Raw genomic sequence first — 9,529 nt, 5'->3', positions numbered from 1 at the left:
CTCTCAAACAATTTGGATGTTATTGGAAGTAGACTGATAGGTCGATATGAACTTGCTTGTTGGGGTGGTTTTCCTGGCTTTGCTATCATGATTATTTCTGAAACTTTCCATTGTGACGGGAAATACTCAGTCCGCATAATTGAATTAAAAATGAGTGTCAGGTATATGAATGCTTTTCTAGGAAGCTCTTTCATTACTTTCCCCGTGATTAAGTCGTATCCAGGGGCTTTAAACAGTTTTAATTTGTTTACAAGTTTACAGACTTCTGAGGGAGTAAAGGGCTTTATTGGAGGTGATAACTGATTTGGTGAGTCAATGAACTCAAGAATTTCGTCAAGATTATTAAAATTATTATTTTGATTTTGATTGGGAGTAAACACTGCGGCCAAGTGGTTTGCAAACACTTCAGATTTTTCAATATCGTTTCTTGCCCAAGTTCCATCGGACTTAGAGATAGGCGGTATCAGGATATTTGGACGGTTCATCCCTCTAGTAGCTTTCCATAAAGAGTAGTTTGTTGTTTTATCAGGTGACAAATTACCTGCATATTCAGAAAACCATTCATTTTTTAAATTTTTCAGATCCCTCTTAAGTTCTTGAGTTGCTCTGTTAAATTTAGTTTTGTTTTTATTTATTTATTTTTTATTTATTTTTTTAGTATCTTATATAACTTAGAGTTAATTATGTACTACCACAAAGTCTTCTTTCTACATCAATTACAATTCCATAATACCCTCGCCGCAGCACACCTACAGCTGCAGCCTATTTTCAATTAAATCTAATTCAATAACATTAGGTTTGACGAGTATCTAGGTTATGCTGCTACAGGGAGGGTTACAAAGTGTGATTTTAGGAAAATACTATTAGCTTAGTATAGAATAAATAAATTTGCCAAGTTTGATAAAAATATATATCCAAAAGGAATCAAAGAATTTTGTCAGCTGTTTCAACTGCACAAGTTAGTTCTATGATATTAAATAACATTAACAGGTTTTAAGGTTTACCTACAGGGTGCAGCACTATTATTTTTTGCATATACGACAGCTAATTTGAACCAACTAGCATCAAAAAGCTGTGGTACACAATGAGACCTTTACTTTTTTCTATGGTTCAGGGGCAGTGGTAGAACAAAAGAACCAAACTTTCTTAAACTATGTCCTCACCCATAACTGCAATAAGCATTTTATACTTATATGCCAACCCCGTACGAAGGACGGACGGGTACTCTGCTAGTACTATTATAAAGCAGAGGTGGTGACTGTCTGTCTGTCTGTGTGTTTGTATGAGCTAATCTCAAAAAGTATTGAACCGACTGGGCTCAAAAATTGCACACAAATGAAGCTACAGCTCCAAGGATACATATAGAACTATTCCCACTTCGATATTGACCTAGGGCTCTGCCCCATAGGCTTTCAAAAATCTGAGGTGAGAGATGTAAAAGTGGATATTGATTCATGGTATCCATTGTAACAAAGAACACACCTACAAAGCTTAAAAAAGTAAACAAGCAGAGCGAACTGTCATATGAATTTTGATTTCACAATTCCACACAGCTGGTTCAAACATGTTAAATACAGCACAAATATTAGAACAGAAACTGTATATGGATCATAAACATTAATAAATGATATCACTCTCCCGAATGTAATAGTATATTTCGTACCTTGGGCCGAAAATTAGGTTTTGCTGGCTCGAGATAGTTTTTAAGTAAAAAAAAAAAAAATAAAAAATAGTAAATCGATCGAGAGCTGCAAAACCGTTTCGGTCCGTGGTACGAACGCTATTTTTCACCACACTATACCCTATTATCACTATTCACGACTATCATATAGTCAACACAACTACAACTTTAAGGTTATGTGAAGAAATAATTTGAAGAATCAGCAAAAATAAAAATAAATAGTTGCTAGGCAACGGTGATAATAACACAATTCTATTGCAATGCTATGGATTTTGATTGTATATTTAAAATGCATTCATGTTTTAAGTAAGTAAGCGGACAGCTGATTTTGCGGCCCCGGCCTGTAAAAACCTGCTCGGTCCCCAAATTACGATGACAGCTGGCATGGCCAGCAAAACGTAACTTTCAGCCACCAATTAACACAGCCAAAAATATCATAGTGTGGTGAAAATATAATTTTCCTACAGTCACCCGACAAAGTTGGCTTCCTTTTACTGTTTATAGTACAGAAAGCTGCTAATTGCTGCATATTTATACTTTGTCGTACGGTTTATACTTTGGCACACATCAGGATTCCAACGAAACAACACAAAACAGCGTGGTTCTATTATGCACGTAATCCGTGTACGCTTGGACATAGGTTGGCAACACTTAAAAGATAATAATACATGCAGCTGAGCAGCTGATTGGCTATTTTAACTACGATTTAACCTGTCATTTCGTGTTTATAGTTTCAGTATTTCTGAACTTTCTGGACTTTTCTTTTAAACGTTTTTAAAACATTCCTACGATCTTATTAACAAGAAAATACCTTTAAAACATTTTTTAGGCGTGGAAACCACGTCAAATTACAAAAACATACGGAACTATATTCTCAAGTCGTGGAGCACATTTATTGCCAAGGAAAAATAGCGGAGTGATACGGACCGGGTACTACTTTCTCTAGGGCACCTATTTGTGTTGCCAGCTGAACCTAAAAACGTGTTGTATAGTGTTTGAAAGACTAATTATTTATATGTTTTATAGTGACTGTAGGAAAAATATAATGTGTAACACGAGTGCAAAAGGCCTTTGCTGTACTCGAGATCATTCCGCTGCTCTCGTGTGCAGCAAAGTGTCACTTTGCCCACTAGTTACACAAATAACTTATACAATATTATTATACAAATAATTATTTAAATGGAACGGACAAACCATGTGTTAATGGCATTAGTATAGAATTCTCTTTGTTGGGGTAATTAAAACGTTTTTATTAGCTCGCTTTCTTGTCCGGTACAAATTTTGCAATCAATTTTATACTAACTTCCCGATGTTTATGATCTATAAGTTACTGAGTCTGTTCTGATATTTGTGAAATGCTGTAATAATAGTTAACAGTGAATAAGTCAGACTTATCCTGAGTTTTATGAGAATTATTTTTTTTAGATACATTTTACTGTGTACAAAAATGTACCGGCGGTCCTAATCCCTCAGCCGCCACCAGCTTTGGCGCGGAGTATAAATAGTAATAAGATACCCCTGCCACACTAAACCTGCAGACCAAGCGAAAAACCATTTGCCTTATCATAATTTCACAAAAATAAGTTAAAAATTACACTGTTGACAGGTTTGGTGCTATTATTATAGCTTTTCGTTTATAGTACAAACCAATCAACATGTTATTTGATTATACCTTAAAATATGTCATTGAATTTGTTTCATAGGTAGCCTAACTTAAGTTTTCACAGTCAGAATTAACAAAAACGTGTTATCATCAAGTTAAGTATAATACAGTTCAATTTCGTTTCAAAATCAAATGATAGATATAAAACCATTTTTAAGTCATTTACAAAGACCAACATTGTCTCTTTTGCATACTGACCCCGTTGCAAGGACGGGTCGAATTTCCATTTGTCTGAATTGATTTTCAGTTAAATATATTTTAATAACATTAGGTTTAACGAGTACCTAGGTTTGCTGCTACAAGGAACCTAATAAAGTGTGTTTTTGAGTAAAATATTGATAGCTTAGTACAAAATAAATAAATTTGCAAAAATTGATCAAAATATATCCATAAACAATCAAACTACAACATTTGACAATATTCTCCATAAGAATAACATGGGAATTTAAAATTTAAATTTTTTTTAATTTTCTCCGTTACTAACAATCGAACAAAAATACTTTTATATACTAAATTATTTGGGTTTTTTTAAGCTCTTTAAAAGGTCTAAAGAGAAATCGGGAAATTTTGTGTTTTGAGGGTCAAAAGTGAGAAAACCCAATTATTATCCCATAAAACCCCCCGTAAAGCCTCGTTCCCATGGTCCGATCGTGCTGGTTCGCGAACTCATTTAAGTTTATCCCGCTTTACACCTTTAACCAAATTTCATCAAAATCGGACAAAAATTACTCAAGTTATCGCGTTCACGGACGTATATATATAAAAGTCTATATATATATATATATATATATATATATATACATATATAAAAATTTGAACGAGTGGTGTTTTTGGCCTCTGGGGACATCAAAATGAAAAAGTAAATCGGTCCCGGGTCTAGGTCTTACCGTGCCACCTAAGGTAATAGCTACTTCCCTATAGGGAAATTCGCTAAAAATGATTAAAAGGAGTGACGTTGAAACCCCTTTTGTGTTACTTCTGGAGAGCTACAGTGCTCGTGCTCATTACGAATCTCCAACTCATAAAACTGTTAAAAGCTTAAAGGAAAATAAAAAATAAGTTCCATTTAAAATAGCTAGTTGAAGTAGCCTACATGAACCTTAAGTTAATTTAATCAGTGATACAAAATACGTTTAAATATAAAATAAAAACGTGAAATAATAAGTACTAATAATAATAAGTAATAAGTAGTAATAATAATAAGTACTATGGTCGCCTGTTTAAAGTACCGAGGATATCGGTCCCGGGTCTAGGTCTTACCGTGTCACCTAAGGCAATAGCTACATCCCTAATAGGGAAATTCATTAAAAGGATAGGAAAGAAAATATATTTTTATTTAGCATACTCTGTGTATGCTTGCATTCGACTAGTTAGGCCTATTCTAAATCAGAAAATTGAATAGTTGGTACATTTCAATGAGACTTGTGCATTCAAAAGGCAATGGTACCTACTCATATTATTCAACTCAGTTGTCGTTGCCATAGTATACTCGTGTACTATGTCTACGTCGCCGACTCGTCGTACCTGGGAGCGTTTCTTTGTCGTTTTTTTTTTCAGTTCCGGAACTTTGCATGCGCCTTGGTCTCACGAGCCCCTTAAATTATGCTACATTAACCGGAGTCCACAAAAACCGACACGGTCGTCTCATCAAAACAAAAACCCTTTATTTGCGGGCCTTGCATTCGATTTTTACGTCCACGTCCCGTTCCCTTCTCGTCGACAATAATAATTAGTATTCACCTGAGGTCCAACATTCTAATTATCCTAGTTTTTGTGAGCTGAAATCTGCAGCAAAACGCTGTGTCTGGAATGTGTAAATAATAATTCATTAGTAAATTATGTTATAAGAATTTTAATTTAAAAAGAGTATATTACGTAAACAACTTAATTTACCGTAAAACTAATTACCATCACAGCTTGTTTACCGATATTCAGTTTGGCCAACTGGTAGAAGCAACGCAAAACGCTCATATATTGAGCTTCATAGTACTTTGTCTCAAATATAAATTGTACAGCCAAATTAAATTACAGACGAATCTGTGTTTCCGATTACGAGTGTTAAATTTCAATTCCCGTCAAGTGAAGTGGGGCCTTTAGCAACAATAAAGTGAACGAAGTGTGAGTCGAAGTCCGATTCATGTGACTATTTATTTACAAATAATGCTTTTCAATTTTACAACAATGATTCAATATATGTACATAATCATTTGTTTTTAAAGCTCTACACAGATGCATTTAAAATTGGGAATTTTTGTGCTTTAAAGGTAAGCTAGCTGACCCGTGCAAAGCATTCCCATCCCACTGAACCCTTCTCAAATCCAACTCATTGAAGTACACAACACACAGTTAATTACTGCGTAGTAAGTGCATCGTTAAGTATGGGTTCTTACTTCAGGAATAGATGCGGGTTTACATTTTAGTAAGTAATTCACTTGTTCAAAATATAATGTTAAATTATTTACCCAACCCACCATGTTAAAATTCCCTATCCCAAGCGCGATGTAAACAACTTCTTTACTTCACGAGTGAAGTTAAGTTTCAAAAACTCACTAGTGAAGTAATGGAACCCATTTAAATGACATTGAGTGCTCAACTTCAAACAATACGAGCTATTAGCCCGTCCTACGTACAGGAATCAAGTTGTCCATTAAAACTGTATATAGTTATATAAATATGTCCAATCCTAATTATTCAATCATAGTTAAGCAGTTCAAAATTTATTGTAAGAAAAAACGGCCAAGATGAATTAAAACATGTGATCATTGTTATTTTTTCAACCTTTTCTCAAAAAGTCGAGAAGTAAAATAATTTTCATAAGCTTTCTTTTGAAGACTCGTGAGCTTCGAATCGTATACATTAATGGTTATAGAATCTTACTTATTTCCTATAATCAATGACAAAATCACAGAGTAAATAAACTAACCTCATAATTACATAAAATATTTTTATATTCAACCAGCTGTTAGTTATAACAAATTATATTGCACTAAAACAAACTAAAGATTTTAGAGACTGCTCAAACAAAATAAATTAGAACATCTAGTATTTTATTATGTATGTATATTTAAATAATCTCTCGTCCTCTTACCGAATAAATGGACGTATCAATGATTATAGCATTACACATAGTATAAATAAGTCAACCATGCGTATGTCATTTCATTTTCATCCAAATGCTGAATTTGTGTCGAAAACGCTGAATGTTTACAGCTGTTACATTAAACAAATGGTATTATTATTATACCAAAAGATTGAGTAGAATGTTAGCGTCGGCTGCTAGACTTTTAAAAATTTAAAACTTAATTTATAAGAAACTGAAACCCTAAACTAAAATTATGGCTTTGACATTCCCTAGTTCTTAAAATTGTCTTTCTTTCAACACAAATATCATGAAAATCCGTCAAGTGGTTGGATACAGAATCGTGAAATAAAAAACCCTGTCACGTTTTAATATATACTAGTGGTCGTCCTGTGGTCGAAACTCGACCAAAAAATATTAATGTACATACTTCTCTATTTTCTCCCCACACTGAAAATAAAACATGTGATTGGAATTTCTTACATTTGTTTTGATTTTCTGTTTACATTTTGTTGTTATTTTGTCACTATCATGGCAACCCATATGGTCCATGTTAATTTTTTGAAGTTTTCAAATTCATTTTTTGTGCTTATTTGTTAGCCTATTTTAATTTTTAAAGGCATTCTGCACACCTACAGGAAAATATCTTTCCAACAGTATGCGTAGATTTACCCTGCGATGCACACGAGCTGAGAAAAAAGGTTTTAAAGAAACATGCTTGCCTATTAATATATAGATAGATAGATGATGATACCTCTATGGAGCCAACGACGTTCAACGCTAGAATTCAGCTGTGCGCTTGAATTTTATTGTTATGCTTTAAAGACTTTTCCCAACTTAGTTTTTGTTTGTAAAAAAAACGTTACTGTTAGAAGATGAGGTAAATGGATAATGAAATAGTTATTTTCCTACAGTAAATAAATAAACCATACAGTAAATAAACCATATAAATAATTAGTCTTTCAAACACTATACAACACGTTTTTAGGTTCAGCTGGCAAAACAAATGGTGCCCTAGAAAAGTAGTACCCGCGGTCCGTATCACTCCGCTATTTTTCCTCGGCAAGAAATGTGTTCCACGTTTTGAGAATATAGTTCCGTATGTTTTTTGTAATTTGAAGTGGTTTCCACGCCAAAAAAAATGCTTTAAAGGTATTTTCTCGTTTATTAAGATCGTAGTAATGTTTTAAAAACGTTTAAAAGAAAAGTCCAGAAAGTTCAGAAATACCGAAACTATAAACACGAAATGACAGGTTAAATCGTAGTTATAATAGTCAATCAGCTGCTCATAGTATTATTATCTTTAAGTGTTGCCAACCTATTTCCAAGCGTACACGGATTACGTGTATAATATAACCACGCTGTTTTGTGTTGTTTCGTTGGAATCCTGATGTGCGGCAAAGTATAAACCGTACGGCAAAGTATAAATATGCAGCAATTAGCAGCTTTCTGTACTGTAAACAGTACAAGGGAGCCAACTTTGTCGGGTGACTGTAGGAAAAATATTGTACGTAACCCCCTGTATATTGTCGGGTCAAGTAAAATCTTGTACGTTACACGTTACGCAAGAGCGTGTTTACATCATTTATAGGTGAATTATGCTACTCGCTTCCGCTCGTTGCACAACATTCACCTGCATGATGTAATAACGCTCTTACTACACTTGTAAGGTAATTGCTATTTACCTTACAAGTTTAGTTAGAGCGTTTTGAGTGTATACATTCTCATTCTAATGTATACCGGTACATCCCTACATAATTATGCCATATTTCATTAAATATACATTTATTTATATATATCCCTAAACATAAAATGTTGAACGAATAGTGTTTTTGGATTTTGGGGACATCAAATTGATAAATCAAATCGGTCCCGGGTCTGTAGGTCTTAACCGTGCCACCTACACGCAAGCTGTTTCCCTCCTATATGGGAATTCGTTAATAAGGATAGCCTATGTGCCACTACACCATTTGAAACGAGGGATTAAATTTCAATTAGCTCAAAAGGTATGGTTCAGGTACATGAGAGGTGTATAAAGCTCTGGAGTAAAGTTTTAAATATAAACAAATTGACCGAGCTGCCCCGATAGTTACACAAATTTAGATCTAAAGCAATGTCTGAGTGTTAACTACTACTAGGCTACTGTAGCTGATTAGGTCTGGAACGTACGTTCTCGTTCTTCGTGACGTTCCAATCCAGAGAGCTGAAACCACAGACAATGGAATAAACCTTAAAAAGAACATTAAAAAAATAAACATTAAAGTATTATATTGTTTGTGGCTGAAACCCTACTGGACTGAGGCTGTTTTAGGACTTAGTCCTCTTCAGCCATATCTGGAACGTATTCGCCTTATTTACTGTCCGACTGTCCCTTCCGCTTACTTTACACTTCCTTGCCATTTTGGGATGATTATCAACAAACGAAATAAAATTCCGCGAGTTCCACTAGTGAAAATTAAATCCGGAACATATGAAACGAGTAAAGCTAGTATGAGACGGTAAACAGTAAACATACAACTCTTACTTCCAGTTATCCGGAAGCTTACAACGCTAACAAGACATAATAAACGGTAGGCCTAAAGATATATTAATACAATTATGCCATTGAGTGACGAACTACAATACAATAACTGTGGAAAGATTATTATGTAATCAAATGTTGATGTTTTCTGCTAAGTTTTTTTAGTGGCTCAACGTGGTTCACTCGTTTACTGGGATCAGTTACCTTCCAACCAATCCATCCATGGTCCCCAACTGTATTTCACAACAACTACTTAAATTGCAATCAAGGCCAACGAACCCCAACACAATCAATCAAACGTGTCATGGGAATGCAGAAAATATCTAGCCTATAGTATATTTTTTACACTGTGTGTAATCCAAGTTTTAAAGATGCATTAAAATGAACTATTTCTGTCAAAGATGTTCCTCCCCACGTCCTCTGACCGGAAGTAGCTCGCCGTCAGCCGCAGTACAGAAGTGGAAGTAAGGGCCAGCTGGACATAAAGGGTGAAGTTGCCAGATGGCATCCGAATACAACTTGCTCGTGTCCAATCATAGATAGATGTAGCCTATCATTTCCGTCCTACTGACTATAGTACGTGAT

The sequence above is a fragment of the Macrosteles quadrilineatus genome, unplaced genomic scaffold (assembly GCF_028750875.1).
Source record: "Macrosteles quadrilineatus isolate MER2022 unplaced genomic scaffold, UCM_ALF_1.0 Scaffold_1__1_contigs__length_201487025, whole genome shotgun sequence".
NCBI lineage: Eukaryota > Metazoa > Arthropoda > Insecta > Hemiptera > Cicadellidae > Macrosteles > Macrosteles quadrilineatus.
Note: the sequence above shows the minus strand (reverse complement) of the source record.